General features: G+C 40.2%; 1 long non-coding RNA gene across 1 annotated transcript in view; it reads left to right on the forward strand.

The window, feature by feature from the left end:
* The first annotated feature begins 5,025 nt into the window (after nucleotides 1-5,025).
* The window catches only part of LOC141573363 (uncharacterized), a 37,882-nt gene continuing 25,715 nt past the window's right edge, over nucleotides 5,026-17,192 (forward strand). The window contains exons 1-4 of the long non-coding RNA XR_012499064.1: nucleotides 5,026-5,143; nucleotides 8,639-8,824; nucleotides 11,305-11,529; nucleotides 16,729-16,912. This is a non-coding gene — a long non-coding RNA (uncharacterized LOC141573363). The remainder of the gene's footprint in view (nucleotides 5,144-8,638; nucleotides 8,825-11,304; nucleotides 11,530-16,728; nucleotides 16,913-17,192) is intronic.

The raw sequence follows: 17,192 nt of genomic DNA on the forward strand, positions 1-17,192 counted from the left end.
TTTTCTTACTTCAAATATGTTGGGGCTTAAGGGGATCCAATACTTATACACATGTTGCCTCCAGCAGCCAACTGAGAGATGACACAAAAGACTAGGCAGGCGATAAATGTCTTCTTTGTTACTGATGAAGCCACGTTCTCCATGAACTTCAGGGCTGTGGGAAAATGCGTGTCATTATACTGTGTCCCAGAAGTAGAGACTCACCCTGTCCCAGGTAACTCTGGGCCACAGCGAGCCTTCCCTTGAGAGGACCTGCTCCATCATGCACAGGGCTGTCCTGCCATGGAGCTGAGCATCCCGAGTGCTTCCCAAGTGTGGCCAGCACTGGAAGGAAAGGAACGGTTTCACATACCCTGCTTGTCTCTCCGGACTCACACCTCACCCTGTTAGTGTGACGAGGGCTAGCTGTGAGCCATGGGTCTGTGGTGTGGAGAAGCACTCTCCGTGGCCAAGAGGAGTGGGGAGGAGGCATCCCCTCCCTCAGTTTAAACAGGTGGTGGTATGGAACAGAAGGGTGCTCCCCAAGAGTTTATAAAAGGAGAAATAAGGATTTTCTTTGGGACTTAGTCTAGCCAGGAAACACAGAAGATGATTAGAAAGGGGACTTGTAAATCACTTTAATATTAATTTGACATTTGTTGAGCACCAATAATGTGCTACATTCTTTTCTGAGAGTTTTACAGAAATGAATCCTTCAATCTTCTCAACAATGGAGTAAGGAATGTTTGATTTTTATCCCAGGTTTACAGTGTGGAAACTGAGGCACACAGAGGGTAAGTTCGCCAAGGTCACAGAGCTAGTAAGTGGCAGAGCTGGTATTTAAACTCTGGCTGTCTGGTTTTGAGGCTCCCAGGGATGGGCTTTGGGTGTTTAGAGGTATCTGCATCCCTGGATCTCTGTACATCTGTGCATCAGTAAGCCCAGAAAGGACAGAGAAAGGAGATTCACACAGTTGCTCACAGTCGTGTCTCGGCCACTGTCCATGAAGAGTGCACCGTGATTAGCGTTGTTTTCCAGGCAGTAGATCTGTTGGTATAACAGAAATTTAGTCCATTGAGTTAATCTAGAAATCCTTACTGCTCTGCTTCTGTCCATGTTTGCCATGTTACTGCCTGCCCGTGGTTAGGCCGTGGAGGAGAAACTGTACTCATGGTTGAACTCTGATATTTCAGTCTGGTTCATAGTTTCACATATTCTGTTACATTAAAAAGTTAAGTTTCTGGTTTTCTTGCATCAGTGTCTCGTGTGTTTGGTTAATGTGAAACCAGTCCATGGGAGCCCAGAGGTGCTGACGGTATAATTTCTGAGCATGTTGTGGCACTTCTACACGTGCAGTCCTGACTGGAGGATGTCCGCCTTCCTCACTGATTTCTCCCAAGAGCAGGGTCCTCTCCCACCCCCGGATGTGAGGCTGGGAGCTCTCTGAGTAGGCCAGTCAGCGGCCAAGTCCACCAATCAGAAAATGATGAAGTACCCAGAAGTGGGTTTAATAGAAGAAAAGGGCTTCCAGGTAGTCCGATGAGCTGTTCGAGTCCATTTGGTGAAAAGCTGTTCACTGTCTGTGGTTGAGCTGATTCTTTGCTGTTGAAAAGTCTGGATTAGATGAAGGGATTTTAAAAAGCAGAAAGGAGTGATTTCAGGTGGTACGTCCACACCGGTGAGAAGTGATGGATGACCGCCTGTGTGAGGCATAGACAGAGTCTTACAAACTTCATAAAACAGCTTTAAAAGCTCTGCCATCTGAGTGCACTTCATAAGGGGTCCAGGCCATCACTGGTAACGCTGAGAGGGCATATAACTGATGAAGGCATAAAGGACATTTAGGCATCAAAAAGGTCTCAGTCATGTTCCCTTTTTAAAGAATGTGGCACAGTGTAATATATTTGAGCTGGTTTTTCACTGAACAATTTTTCGTGTTTTCTAGGTCTCCCAGCCCCTGAAGTTTCCACGCAGCTGCATGTCCCCTCGTTGCAGCTCTGTCAGCACTTGTCCTGGGCTGACTTGTTGTCACGGGGAGCAGGACGGTCAGCGTCCCTGGGTCCTCCGAGCTCCGTCTCCTCATCCGCAGTGCTGGGCTTCTCATCCGTGTCTACTTAGAAGGGTTGCTGAGAACCACACGTGATGGTTGTCAGGGGTGATTTGTGGTTGTCCCTGTGTTTGACATATAGTCAGTATTTGATAGAAACACATGTTTTTTATTATAGTTCTGGCTTCTACATTGCAGTGGTTTTTAGTCTGCATTTTTTTATAACTTTTTTCTTATTTTTAAATAAGCACTTTTTTTGGGGGGGGGGAATTACTGGGGATTGAAGCCAGCACATTGTGCATGCTAAGCAGGTGCTCTACAACTGAGTAATACCCACCCTCCTTGTCTGCACTTAAAAATAAATATTGCAATACACAAAATAGCTCTTAAACACCATCATGGGACCTATTTTCTGTATAGACAATTGAATACATATGCTATTTCAATAAGAATAAATGTTGGGACTTACCTTTCTCAATCTGTTTACTTGTTTAAAAACGATCATAGATAGTGATAAACACGAGTCTTGGATACACCACTTCTTAGGATCTGCTTTGACATCATGGGAAATTACATTCTACAGAGAAGGCAAATTGGGTCTCATTGATATTTGGATGATTTAGCAGATGATCAAGTCTTTCAAACTTGACAGTTTTGTATTTTAAACTAACTGCAAAGTTATCTTCTAGAAGTTGGAATTCCTAAGTTTGTGAAGTGCTCAGTAATTCAGTGTGTATGTGTTTGTGTCTGTGTGAACGTGTTTGTGTGTGATTTCACGAAGGTAGAAATAAGTTCCATGTAGCCCTCTGATACCTTCCTCCTCCAGTTCAAGATGTAGGCATATATTTACACAAGTAAATTGAAATTCTTTAGTCATTTGTTATATTGGTGGGAATATGATGTTCTCACACTTGTTTCAGAAGGGTTGGGGAGCATCAGGTTTGAAAACAGGAGGGGAAAGAGGCAGGGTGGCCCTTCACACTTTGTGCAGGATTTGAGGAACAGTAGCTTTCTTTTTTCTTTTATTCTAAAGCAAAATGGCGCTGAATTGTAACATACTATGACTCAGAATTGCTTTTCTGATAAGATACAACTGCCTCAGAGTTTTCAAGGCAACATGAATGATGAAATCCGTTTTAGGAGTTATCTTTATAGTAGTGTTAATTTTCAAGTAAAAGGCTATAGCCTGTTCTTTCTTCGAAGGGTAAAAGACGTTCTCATTGATCCAAGTGCATGATCAATGTGCTTAGTTTCTTTGGGGTTTTTTTCTTTTTTTTTTAAGTGCTTGTTTCATTGTGGTTTGAATGAATGTTTAAAATTTCTGAATTTTGTTCTTTAGAACATGCTGATTTATCAGAACTGTTAAAAACCTGATTGATCTTTCGTCTTTGTTTGGAGGGGCACCCTTTTGATTTCTGTTGTCTGTTAAAGAGGGAAATGCTTCCTCTAGCCTGCAGATCATTAAGTGAATGGTTTGCAGTGTGCCTTTAACATTCTTTGAATGCTTTGAGCATGCTTTTCTAGTGAATTTTGAATTGACTCATAGTAATGACTTTGTTTGATTCTGTGGCTTTTGCTCCTCTCCGCAAGAATTTGAATTCTCTGTTGCATTTTGTATACGTGTTCTTAACAGGGGAATAAATTTTACATTTTTTACAAAGGTGGGTTTTCCTATCCCCTCTGAATGCCTTCTATAATTGATACAACAAAAATCTGTTATTGCAGTGCTTAATTATTTCATAAACTAATTTTTGGCTTAATCAGAAGCAATGAGAAAGAGTGATAATAAAAATTATGAAAACCTTCCTTCCTTTGAAGAATAGAAATCAGGTGGTCAGGCTCACGCATGTTTTGTGCTTGACACACTTACTTTCATGTCATTGTGTATCATGATTCGGAGATGGAGTTGCTTCAGGTTTTATAGATTTTTGTTTTAACATTTTTGTTGAATTCTTTCTCCAGGCTGATGTTTCCTGTTGGGTTTCTGGAAAGCGTAGAAGGGAAACAAATTCTTTCTTTTAAATTCAGGAGGCCTGAGTTGCTGATGAGAAAAGAGTTGAGGGTGGGCTGAGGAAAAGAGTGACACTCCCTCTACTCCCGGCTGAAACTGATGAACAATGAAATCAATTAAGTGTATCAGTATTTGACCAATAGAATTCAGCCAGCCCAAACTGGCAAGTTATGCCCAATGGAAAGTACTGAATTCACCTGCAGAATTAGGTACTTTGCCAATTAGAAGCAGCTTAGAGCAATCAGAAAAATTAGTTCATAGGATGAGATATAAAAGAATGTAATATCTTCTATTTCTGAAACTTTTCTTTGTTAAGTTGTGTAGATCTAAAATTAAGTTTCAAGCGCCAGGAGTTAAGAGTCTGGGTGGTTCTGTGGGATCGTTATTCAGGGATGTGTCTAGATCCTGCTAGAGTGCCTGAAGCTGACAGGAAAAGACCCAGAGCTAGGATTTGTTATCCTAGGGTGTCCTCCATAATGGTTCCATAATGGTTACATGTGGGAGCCCAAGATTAGGTTAACAATTTGTAACAGACCCCAGCCGCCTGTCAATGTTCAGAAGAAAAATGTGTGCTTAGTAACTGCTTTGCAAGCAGGAGCATGTGCATCCTCACACTTGTCTCCTTGCCTTAAAAAGCAGAGACAATGCTTTGCTTGCATAGTTGATGCTTTAGATAGCACTCTGCTCATTTCAAAGCAAGGACCCAGGCCCTCAGCTATAAAAGCTGGGTTTGTGTGCTTTTAGATAGTCTATTATCCCCAAAACAAGGACCTGGCTGGTCTCGTGGTCTGCTTTGTAATTCACATATCTAAAGAATGTATCTTATTCCCCTCACCCCGTGACTTCCCTAAAGATACACTAAGCCTTTGTACTCATTGTGGATTCTACAATCTCTGTCTCCTCCCGTTTTTCCTCAAGTTCCTACTTACTATCACACAACTGTTAATGACTTTTTCCTTTCGTTATACACAGTAAATATAGGAGCATTTGAGAGGCTCGTGGAGTTGGCTCCCTACACCTTCTCTTTTTCTGGACTTTTCCCAAAGAGTCTTGAATAATCATTCCGTGTCGGTAGGACTTCTGCCAGCCATAACCCACAGTTCCAGGTGAGAATGATGCAGGCTTTATCTCTCCTACCCAATGGAGAGAGAGAAGAGAATTGAGATCTGCTTCCTTTTGGTCCCTTCCTTCCCCAGGGACACTCCAGTTCACCTGCAGCCTTCTGGCCTCTGCTGTCAGGGCCTCTGTCCCAGGACTGACTGCAGCCATTTTTTCCCTTGCCAACATTTCCTGTGCCTTTTAGAAGTTGGTCTATTCTCTGCAATTCAACCCTGGCAGATGTGATGGTGGTCAGCGTGCTGGTGGGCAGTCACCTGGGGACTCCCAGGAGCCATGCTGATTCTCCTGAGTCTCTCATTCGGGGTTACAGAACTGTCGAGCACCGGAGGAAGCCCATTCACGTGAGGGCAGTGCAGCATTGCATCACTTTCATTTTATTTTTGAAATTTCAGTGGAGAAATTATTTGTAGCAAACTGTTCCAGTTTTTTGGCTGACTGCTTTCCTCACCACCATTTCCTTGTTGGATGTGGTGCTTGTTTTAAGAACCAGGTTTCTTCTCTGGTTATTTCTAGCAGGTGGGCTTGCCGAATCCTTGATCTGCATTTGAAGCAGAATGCTTCATCTTGATGTCAAACTGATTTTCTTCATTCTGAATATTTCGTATACACTCAGCAACTGTTTCAAGTGAACTGCTCTTATCCAATTTCGGTTAACTCACATTTGCTGATCTCCTGCTTTCATGCTGAGGGCAGTTTCTTCTTCCTGTAATAAAAGTTAGCAATTTGCATCTACTATGGGAAGGTACTGGCCCGAGGTGCTTTTGTTCTTAACAGTTTTAATAAAATTCACCCATTAAAATTTACACCGGTTTTTACTCTATGCCAAGAAATGTGCATCCCAGTCAATCTTAGAATATTTTCATCCTCCTAACAGGAAACCCTGTATGTATAAGCACTCATTCCCATCTTCCCCATCCACCCCCAGTCCCAGGGAGCCACTCTTCTCTCTCTGTAGATTTGCCTGTGCTGGACATTTCATTTAAATCGAGTCAATTCATGTAAATGGAACCGTCTATTATGACTGACTTCTTTCACACTGAGTAACGTTTTCAATGTTTGTCCACGTTTTTGCCTGGGTCAGTACTCCATGCTTTGCTATTGCTGAATAATATTCCACTGTATGGCTGGGCCCCTCTGTTTACCCATTCATCAGGTGATAGGCATTTTGGTTGTTTCTTCTTTTTGGCTGTGATGAATAATGGCACCTTGAACATTCCTGTAGGAGTTTTTATGTGGACATTTGTTTTCAGTTCTCTTACGTGTGTGCCCACAGAGCAGAATTGCTGGGTCATTCAGAAACCAACTGTTCAACTCTCTGAGGTCCTGCCAGGCTGTTTTCCAAAGTAGCCACGCTGTGTTACATCTCATCAGCAAGGGCTGCTATCTCTGATTCCTGTGTGTCTTCATTAGTTCTTGTTATTCTTTTTTTAAATATAACCTTGTAGTGAGTGTGAAGCGGTTTCTCCTAGTGGTTTTGACATGATTTCTCTTACAGCTAATGATTTTGAACATCGTTTCATTGTGCTTATTGGCCATTTGTATATTTTCCTTGAAAAATACCGTTTCAGATCCTTTATTCATTTTTTAATTTAGTTGTCTTTTTTGTTGAATTGTAGGAGCTCTGTTTTATTTGGAGATACAAATTCCTAATCAGATAAATTATTTGAAAATATTTTCTCCTGAGTGTTGTTTTTTCACTTTCTGGATGGTGTCTTTTGAAGCGAAGTTTTAAATTTGATGAACTCAAATTTATCTCTGTTTTCTTTTTTCCTTGTTCTTTTGGGGCAATATTTAAAATCTGAGGTATTTGATTTAAAATTTACATATAAAATATCTTAATTCTTAGGACCGTCCTAGAAGACGGGTGCTGTTGTTGTCCCCAGTCTATGGATAGGAGGCTGAGATGCAGAAAATTTAACTGACTTATGAGTGTCAAAGCTACCCAGTGCTGTGGGAGTTCAGAGCCTCATGATTGTCCCCAGCATCTATGCTCCTCAACAACATGCTCCACTACTGCCTGGAATCGTTAATGAAAAAGTCTTTCCTTTTTTGGTTTCTTGTTTGTTTGTTTTCTCATTGGGAACCTCATCTCCTCATTTTCCTTTCGGATATCAGTGTAGGTTTATTTTAGGTCTCATGTAGGCAGAAGCATTGCTATCAGTTAACTTCTTTATTACTCACTCTCCGGTGATCATTGTTGCTATTTGACCTAATCAAGTCATGCTTAAGTCTTTCCTGCTCATGACACTGAAAAGAGTCATGACTTACAGAATGCTCAGAGAAGAAAATAATTGATTGATTTTATTTTGCTACCCAATCAAACCAATCAAATAAAAACCCCGGTGTTGACACAGTCAGTAAGCCCTCCAGAATAGGGTCACTGTCTTCCTTGTGTTTCATTTGTTTGGTCACAGTGTCTGGATAGTGACTTGCTGTCCAGCAGTTTTGTGAGGATACGGTGCTCGTGAATCATTGTAAGGACAGAATTTTGACAACAGACTGTATTGGTCATTTCACAAGGGAAAAGATAATATAGAAATACTGCTCAGATCTATTTTAAAATTAAGTTTGGAATGTTGAGAAGAGTTCAAGAAACCATACAAAGATCTTTTTCACTTATTTTAGGTCTATCTTACGCACATTATGATTACATAGCAGAGTAACATATCAACTAGATTTGACAAGAGGTGTGTATTATTGATTATTTGTTTTAGTTGAAATATTCTACCTGGGAAAAAGTAATCAGTGCCCATAAATGAACAAATATGTTTGTATTTCTATGTAACATGGGAGCAGACTTCATATGTTTCTATATAATATATATGACTGTGTGTTTTAATCTGTCTGTCAGTGTATTTATAGTTTTTCAGCAATGTTCTAACTTTAGAATTCTTCTAAGAAAATCACCCCCGATTCTAGCGCAGTTTGTACTGTGTATCCTGTCTTATGCATGGGATTCCACTGTCTCCTCAGTGAGGAATTTCCTCCCCTACTGAGGTAGTAGCAGAGTTAAAGGAACTGTGATTTCTAGGCCTTTGCTCTCCATGTGTTTGCATTTGGCTGTCAATCGCGATTTTCCCTTTCTTGAATTTTCATTGTTCAATTAGAATTTTTGAAAATAAGTGTTAATATGTTGTATTTGTCTCCCTAGAAACTTGATGTGTTTGTACTTTTCAGTTTTCAATTTCTTAAATATGTAAATGCACTCTTGTTTTTAAGTAGTCCTTTTTCACTAGATATTTGTTTACCTCTTTATATTTAAAATACATTTTTTCCAATGAATGAATCGGTGTGCATGTTTTAAAAGATACCTTACTTTTTATTTTCCTTATTATAACAATTATATTCATTCTAGAGAATTTAGAAAATAAGGATAAACACAGTAATAACTTAAAAATGGCCTCTAATCTCACCTAGAGATACAGTTGTACAGTTTCAAATTGAGAATTACAACTCCTCTCATGTTGTTCTTCTTTTTCAAGATCGTTTTGGTTACTGAGACCCTCGAATTCCCATATGAATTATAACAGCAGCTAATCAGTTTTTGCAGAGGAGCCCACTGGGATTGTGATCGAGACCACGTAGAATATACGGATCACTCTGGGGAGCACTGCCATTCCAAGAGCACTGTCTTCTGATCCAGGAATGTACGTGGCGTGTCTGTCCAGGTATTTAGGACTTCTTTAATTTTTTTTCAGCATTGCTTTGAGTTTACAGAATATTATTTTACTTTTTTTCTTTGCCTTTATACTGAGGACGAGTGTGCAAGGTACCGGGATCAGAAGTGTATTTTAGCCCCGCCTCTTGCTGCCAACATGGTCCCTGCGCTCTTGCTTTGCCTTGTGTACAATCTTGCACAAAATAGGACCTCAGTAACTCTCTCTTGAATGAATGATTATATGATTGAAGGATGATGCTTGAGAGTCCTTGTGATGATTTTTTCCTCCAGCCTTTCCCCAATTCTTAACTATGCCCTTTCTCTTCCTAAACTCCAGCCTGGTTTTCAACCTGCCTGTGACATTGATTTTCCCTGTCTGTAGACTCTTCCTTTCACTAGTTCACGATAATGTTACATGTGGGCTGTGGAAACTTGCTAGATGTCAAGAAAGAGCAAATCCATTGCATGCTAGTATTTTTACAGTGTAGTATTTTTTATCGATTGAAATTAAATCAGGCTGACCCCCTGAGCCCTCCCGTGAGCTCTTTTCACTTTCCTACATCTGATACTGCTCTGGTTGCTACATGTGCCCTTCCCCCAGCCTTGGTTTTTGGGTTGAGTAAGTCATCATCAGTGGACCCCTCTCTTTAAAAGATGAAGAGAACATTGTCTCCTTCTCCCTGGTTGGGGACTTGGATGAGATGAGATACCAGATAAAGAATGGAGCTCCACCTCATTCTGACCCCTGCTCTTTCCGTTCCGTTCTCCAGAGGAAAAGAGTACAATTCAACAGTATAAAGATTGATTGTGAGCTAATGAGATAGACAAGACAACCGAAAATTTATTAAATATCCTTTCATGCCAGAAACAAATGTATTATACACACAAAAAGCACATAAAGCATGGTAGTACTGTGGTTAGAAACATGGGTCTGAGATAGAGTCCTGCTCTGGAGTGACCAGTCCTGTGAGATGGAGAACTGGTAGGTTGGCTTAGGCTCTCCAGGACTGGTTTTCTGTCCTGCAGAAATGGGGCTCGCTAGGCTTCCCTCCCCCGTAGAGGTGCTGTGGGGTGTAACTGTCACACGTGCACAACTGCTCGTTCCTCGTAAGAGCAGGATAGCATAGATTTTGCGGTGATGGCTTTATGACCGCCCCGTGTAGACTCTCAGTGCTCCAAAGGGATGCCTTGTGGTTTGGAGATGGGATTCTCATTTCTGTAAATACCCAAGGATTGTGGTATTGGGCCCTGCTGATTTGAATCTATTCTTTAGAAAGTACATATTGTAGATATATTTTTCAAGCATGTGTGCTTTATTTCTTTTATTATTTATAGTTCTACCCTCTCATCACTTGGTGTGACTTTTCATGGAATCCAGGAAACAGTCCTAAGCTACCTGCCTCTTCACTCTTCTCCGTGGTGGTTTTCTTCCCTGACTAGAAGAGGGTTTTGCACAGGAAATTTTATTTGTTCCCCTTTTCCTGGAGTCTCTCTTTCGGTCTGCCCATCTCTCACCTGTTCATCTGTCCATTTATCTACCCACTCATTCTTCTGACTTGTTCCAAAAAGCATTTCAGGCAGCTTACAGAAGAACAGATACCAAATAAACAGGTTAGAAAATTGGGCCAAGTTCAAACTGTCAGGCTAGGAGGCGAGCCTGTATGATGGTTGCAGCCATGAGACACACGCCTCTGCCCTGTGACTTATAAGATCGACAGCATGAGTGTACCTGATGCTCCCAGCAGACACAGGGTAACAGGGTTTGTGGGAGATGCTCACTGGCTGTGAAATAAATAAGTGGCTCAGGAGAAGCCCAACCTTTCCAGCTACAAAGGCTTAGGAGAATATTTTGAGTGTCTTCCAAAATCAGGGTATTGCATTGTTTCTTTTGTCAGAGTTCTACGTATAGTTGGTTATATTCTATACCTGGAAATTTCTCCAGAACTTCTTACCAAGTGAGTGCCATTGCTCGGGAATGGGGTGGTTCTGCTCATTGACGGGGGTTGGCCAGAAACCGAAAATGACAGCTTCAAAGGAGCCTGGGATTTGTCAGTTATGTTTTGTCAGTGCTGTAGATTTCAGGAAATGCTTTCACACTTTCTCTCCATCTGAGGCTGCAGCGTGCTCTCTTAGCAGCATCAGGAGCTCAGAGCCACGGGATGTTGGGGGCTGACTGCACTGCCGTCAAGACAGCCAAGCTAGTCACTGCAGGCGTGGTCCTTTCACATAGTGCATTTCATGTTCTATAGTAGAAGGTTTCAACAGGGAGTTAATTAACTGAGTTAATTAACATTTAATAAATATGAAGCTTTGATGAAAAGTCTGTTATAGGCAGAATATAAGTTGTGAACACTTTGAAAACGGTTTCATTACAGAAATTTCAGTAGGGAAGATAAACAGTTTATCTTATTTATGCCTCTCTTTTAAAGTAACACAGAAACAAGACAGATAAGGCAGAGGATGATTTCTGTTATTCCTCTCGGCTTGCAGGTGCCCTCACATCCAGTGGCATCCATCCAGACACCAACACTGACACTGGCCATGCTCAGAACTACCTCAGCCCTGAAGACACAAGTGACAAATAGAAGGGGGCCGCGCCCTGTTACAGCAGGTGCTCTCACTTTGTGGGTCCTTATGTAAATGCGCGGTGTTAATCAGGATCGCCCGTTCTACATTGTGTGGCGCTGCTGCGGTGTCTCCTAGTTATTTGTTTCTGTAAGTACTCGTGTATTATTCTCCAATGTGTGTTACTACACATCTAAAAATGCTTTTTTCAGATGAAAAATAATGTATATTTAATATAATAAGTCTGAAAAAAGGGACAAAAGAGGCTATCCAGGTCCCACTCCTCAGAAATTATAATGAACACTTTAACATCTACTTTCTGTTCTTTTCATCAGTGTGTATCAGCTCTGTTATAAAAACCAGTGAGCACTCTGTGCCTGTTTACTGTGTGGAGACCTCCATTTTCCATTCGGCTTATTACATGTTTTTCTACAATATTCTATCTCCCCTGGCATGATTTTTAATGACCAGTATAGCATTATGTCTTGTGGAGGCATCGTCCATTTTACTTCGGACTTAAATAAACTTTTAAATTCCAAGTGTACTTAACTGAAATACTGAAAAGAGAACTGTGGTGGGACCGAAAGAGCCCTACCTCCCTTCCCCTTATTTCCTGAGTGTAAAAGCTGTTGCCAATATGGTGTATATATTTCATGACCTTTATGCCTATGACATATATATATACCCATACATACATACGTACATACATATGAGAAATCTATGTATATGTGTGTATATATGCTTTTTTGAAAAATAAAGCCATACTATATGTTTTCTGCAGCTCGCTTTATTCACTCAGGGGTATATCATAGACGTCCTCCCACTCCAGACTCACCCGGTCCTTTCAGATAGACTGGAGGGGTCTCCTGATGTGCAGGTGTGGTCTCTTGTGCAAGGACAACTTTGGTGGGAGAGTGCTGTGTACAAGGCCCTGGGCCAAGGGGAAACGCCGGCCCCCTAAGTGCCCACAACTCGCAGTGATTTACCGCATCATTGTCTTGATGGTGGACACTTAAGTTTTCTCCATTTTCCACTGTCAGAAAGGATGTTTGACTGGCATCTTTCTTTAACAGACATTCCTGTGATATTGTATGAGCATGCCTTTAGTTAAGTCTTCTGGAAATTTAGTCCCTGGATGTGACATTTACGTTCATCACAGGCTACTTTCAAGTGACTAGAAATTCCTTCTCCAGTGTGGAATGAAAAATGTAGAATTACTTATGTAACCAATTCTCTATTGCTGGATATGATTTCACTTCAGCTTTTCTTCCCACCAGTGTAAACACTACATCTATTTGAACTGATTTTTTTTTCTAAACGAAACGATTCCTAGAAGTGGGGTTGAATCAGTGTGTACACACGTTTTTCAGAGTTTACATATCCATTGACATGTCATCCTCCAAAAAGGTCGCTCACAGTTTTTTCTCCCACAGATGGACACTAGCTACAATATCTTTTAAAAATATTTACCAATAAGATGAGCAAAAGTGCTTTTTCATTGTTTTAGTTTGCATTTGATGACCAGTGAGGTATTGAGCATTTTTCACTGATTAGCCATCTGACTTTTGAAAAGTGAATGATCCATTTTGTCCTTTGCACAAATTTAAGTGAGGGAGCTTCTTTTTGCTTTGTGACAGCTCTTTGTATGTTATGAACATTAATCCCTTGTCTTCATCAACATCTATCACAGAGTTTTTCCTTGTCATTTCTTTCGTTTCATTTTGTTCAGTAGGTTTATTTTTGTTGTGGCTCAAAATATTCTTAAGATAGTAAATGTCTTCCTTTTGGGTTTTATCTTTGTTATTATTCTTAGAAATACTTTCTTATAATGGTATAAATCTCTTATGTAGGTTTATTTAATGTCTAAGATGGAGATGATAATAGTACTTGTTATAGTGAGGAGAAGTTGAATTAATGTGAGCAAAGAGTTGTATTTGCTGTTATTAGTATTTTAATATTTAAACAACTATCTGTAATTTTTTTCGTGGTCATTATGACAGGAATAGAATTTGTTCTTTCCAGGTGATTCTCTGATTGTCCCAGGACAATTATTGAATTCACAATTTGCTCTTTGATTTGAAATCCCACATGCACAAAATGCTTATGTACACTAGAGTCTCTTTTTGAGCTCATGCTATATTTCTGTCAATCATACTTCCTTACTCCTGCGCCATATCTTACATATTGTAAAAATTAATTATTATCTGACAGTGCGATTTTTTTTGTTCTTTTCTTCCATCCCAAACTTTCTTGGCTATTATTATGACTTTATTATTCCTAAAGAATTCTAAAATATTTTGTCAAGTTAAAAAAAAGTCAGATAAGAGTATTCATGGAATTTTTATTAAGTTTTGAATTATTTTTAGGAGAACTTCCGTATTTACAAAACTGTTTTCCTCCATGCAATATGTTGATGTCTCTACATTCACACCTCTTATTTACCCCTCAGTACAGTCCTGTAGTTATCTCCATGTACAACATGGGCATTAATTTTGAGTTTATTCCAGATTATTGTTGATGTTTTTCTTAATTTTGTAAGTGAGAATTTTTTGCTATTATATTTTTTAGCTGTTTAAACTGACACCTAGGAAGGCAGATTCGGTTTGTAAATACTCACTTTGTAACAAATCATTTAAAATTGTAAGTATTAAGTAATTGTTCCTGGATCCTTTCTTTTGTGTTTTTAAATATTTGTTTCCAATATTATCAAAATGGTCATAGCTAAGAAGTATAGGTGTGGAGACTGATGGAGACAGGTAGTGTGGCTCATGTACAAACTGTGAGCACTTTCATGGCTGCCTTTAGGCTGGAGAAGCCCCAGAAGAGCCCAGGTTAGACCAGGGGTGGCTTTGTATGCACTTGAAAGCCAGCTTTCCTACCTGTATGGTGAAGCCTGGTGGGCGTGGCAGGTAGATGATCAAGGTCTGATCAAGGTCATTGGCTGCACAGAGCACTGTGTCTGTGAGAACTGGAGTCCATCGCCATGGGAAATGCTTGGTGCCAGGAACACTGCAGGGGAGCTGGGGAGTCTGTGTGTTAAGGATTTTCCAGTCCTGGGAGTGGGAAGATCAGACTCTGCATTCAGATCTGAGTTTGAATTCATCCTCTCTTGTTTACTGGTCCTCTGACTTTTGTCAAGTTATCTACCCTCTTTGAACTCATATTTTCTTATCTCTCAAAATAGGAGAATTACGGCCTGCTGCTAGAGTGTTTGATCAGGATAAATGATTTGTTTCTATAAGATGCCACGTACAGTCACAAGCTCAGTGAGAAATTGGCTGTCACCTCTTCATCTGCAACTCAGTGCTCGACAGGACATCGGGGCAAAGCCAGTCCGTAATTTGTTTGTGATGCAAGTAGGAACAAAATTAATGTCTTGCCTTTCCCTTGCAGTATTCTTACTCCTTTGCTTCATTTACTTCTTTCCTCCTTTCCTTTCCCCTCCTCCACCAAAAGATCCTGAGACTCTCTCAGAACACTAGATTCAAATTACTTTAAAGGGTGTCTCATCCTCATGAAATGACATTAACTTAAAAAAAATCTGTACAGATCACAGACGTCATTGTATTTGATTTACACACACACACGCACACCCACCCACACACACAATAAGCCAACCTAACACTTGCTGAGGGAGAAGGACCAATTTTTCTGAGTTTTCATTCACTGAGCGTGAGAGCAAAGTCTCTTATGCAGAATTTCACCTTGCTTAGTGCATGGTGTTTTTAATTGGATTTCTGCTTTGTGGCCATAGAACTATTCTTATAGAAGAGAGGATGTGGAGACATAGACATTCTGCTGAGATATTGGTGTCAAAATATTTGAGTTGGAAAGGACTTAGGACAGCATAGAGTAATAACTGTTTATGGGTGAGAATCCATGATGGTGTAACTTGGACAAGAACCCGGGTCTTCTGTCTTCGTGTCCACGTGGATGAATAGGCAACAGGGTGGGAGATGGCAGGGATCCTTCTTGCTTGAGTTCCAGGGTCTTGCTAGTTTTCATTGCTCAGCTGTCTTTAGTTTAGGTCTGTGTGGCCTCTCATGGGAAGGTCACTCTGTCCTGAAAGACTGAGTTTCTAATCAGCAAAAAGCCCTGGACCCACTCATATTTCCCAGAGTTTTTCTGCTGTCCTGCTGACAGTTTGTATAAATGATACCTAAGAAACTACTGGATATAAAATCCTTATTGTTATCATTTGCCCTCAAGTTCCATAGGAATGGGGTGCTGTCTCAGGCTGTCTAAGGCTAGATCTGAACAAAGATAGGGTGATAGGCTGTGCTGCTGGACCCTCCCCAGTCGAAAGGGATTTCCACCTTAGTTTTTAGAATCAGACAGATGAGTTCAAATCTTGCCTTTACCAGTTATTAGCTTTGTGAACTTGGGGAAGAAACTGTACTTGTTTGTGTCCAATTTTCTTTATCTGTAAATAAGTTCAGTATTTATTTTAGGGTTTTTGTTTTAGAATTGAATGAGCTAATTTCCTCATTTATACCTAAAATACTGATCGCGTGGTTCTATGCTGGTGCCTTGGTAGAAGATTACTAAGGGACTCAGCAGTGAGAATGCAGGTGGGGGACCCCTGGATCATAGAGCTTACATTCCAGGATATGCTTGTAAAAAACTGGATGTGCAGTGGATTTTTAGTAAATGTCCATTCCTTTCCTTATCCACATTGATTGTATATATATCTTTGTACAATATATGAACAATTTTTTATTGCAATTTAAGTATCTTTGTAGTATTTAAATTATGTAGCTATAACAAAATACGTGAAATAAAATGATTTGTCTTTTATTTTCTTTTCAATATGCAAAACAAAATAAAATAGAAAAGAAAAAAAGGTTTTGAAGGAGTAGAAATAATTTTATTTCTGTGGAATCAATTCCCTATGTTACGTTTTTTAGTTGTGTTGTTAAACAGCATATAAAATTGATAGGTTGTGACTTCAGTGTTGATAGCTAGGTGAGTGTAGTTTCTTTTTGTGGTTGTCTTTGATGAATTATTTGAACTAGATCATAAATGATGTGCATGTTACATATTGGAAATGAGGAAAGAGTGGAGACATACTACCTCCAATGCAGTCATCTTGTTACCAAGTCGAAACTCGTACTGCTTGCTGTATGACAGGCCAATAAATCGGGAGATTGAGGTGTTGGAGCAAGGAATAGTGACTTTATTTGAAAAGCTGGCAGACCCAGAAGATGGCTGAATGACATGCTGGAGAACCGTCTCCCCCAAGTCAGAAATCAGTCCACTTTTATACTAAAAAGGGGCGGGGATGTGGTTGGTTGTTGCAAACTTCTTGCGGTATGAATTGTTTCTCCTTGGAATTCTTTGTTCTTGCAGCTGTCCACGTGGGTCAAATCATGGTGCCCCTCTAAAACCTCCAAAAAAAACCAAAGTTGATTTTCTATTTTGCAACTTGCCATCTCAACATAAGTGCAGAAGAGTTAACATCGTGAAAGATCAGAGCCCGGAGAATAGGCTCTCCTGGATATTTCAGGCTAAAGGCAACTTTCTTTTACAAAAGGTACAGAGCTACCAAGTCTGAGCCTAGAAAACAGCAAAGGTTTAAAGCCAAAGGAACAGATCTAATAATGCAGTCAAATTTATTCTTTTCTATTACAATTTCTTTTTCCACCACATAAATAATTTTAGTAAGAAACATGAGCAATTCTTTTACTTATGCTTCTTAGTAACGGATAAGTGGGCCAAATACATTTATGAGAGCAGGGATGCTATGCGGGCATTGGGGTCACAGCAAACTCTTGTTGGGGGTGGTCGAGTCTGCAACATGTCTGATGCCCCGT

The sequence above is a fragment of the Camelus bactrianus genome, chromosome 15 (assembly GCF_048773025.1).
Source record: "Camelus bactrianus isolate YW-2024 breed Bactrian camel chromosome 15, ASM4877302v1, whole genome shotgun sequence".
Lineage (NCBI taxonomy): Eukaryota > Metazoa > Chordata > Mammalia > Artiodactyla > Camelidae > Camelus > Camelus bactrianus.